This window comes from Triticum aestivum, chromosome 2B (genome assembly GCF_018294505.1).
Source record: "Triticum aestivum cultivar Chinese Spring chromosome 2B, IWGSC CS RefSeq v2.1, whole genome shotgun sequence".
Taxonomy (NCBI): domain Eukaryota; kingdom Viridiplantae; phylum Streptophyta; class Magnoliopsida; order Poales; family Poaceae; genus Triticum; species Triticum aestivum.
Window position 1 is genome coordinate 699,207,246 of NC_057798.1, and position 631 is coordinate 699,207,876.

Sequence of the window (631 nt, forward strand, 5' to 3'; positions counted from 1 at the left end):
AGTTCAAATTCGTATTACGTACTTGGATTCTTACTTGTACATATCCAAAAAAAATCTAAAAGGAACAAACAAAGATCACATGATTCAACATGTGTCCTCGTGGGGTGGTGCACAAATGGCGAACCTATGAACCCATCACGTAAACAACTGCCCTTGGGGAAGGCTGGTCCAAGTAGAAGAAAACCAGCTGATCCTTCTCCAACTTGTTGTCTACAACAAACTTCCTCCAACCACTCCCATACATTGCACTCTATTTGCACCCCTTGTGATTACAGTGTACGTCCGTTTGTTTGCCTTGAACTTCAGCCTATCTCCTATCATCTCCTGTCAGGTTGTTGAAACGAACCCTTTCGTTGCATGGCACAACCTGTTCTGTTGAACAAAAAAGCAAAAACCCAAAAAATGAAGTAAATAATCATTGTAAAAAATTAGAAAGCATCCTAATGGTTATGAAAAAAATCATGGCCGAAAAACTGAAATAAAAATCCCTATTATGACAGTAAGTGTGTTTCTCCTCTTTAGCCACACATGCAGAGCTTAACAAGCCGGACAAAAAACATTGTAAAAAGGTACATCAATAATCAAAAGATCATGAACGTGCCTGTGCATTGAGCACTGATATAAAAAAGAG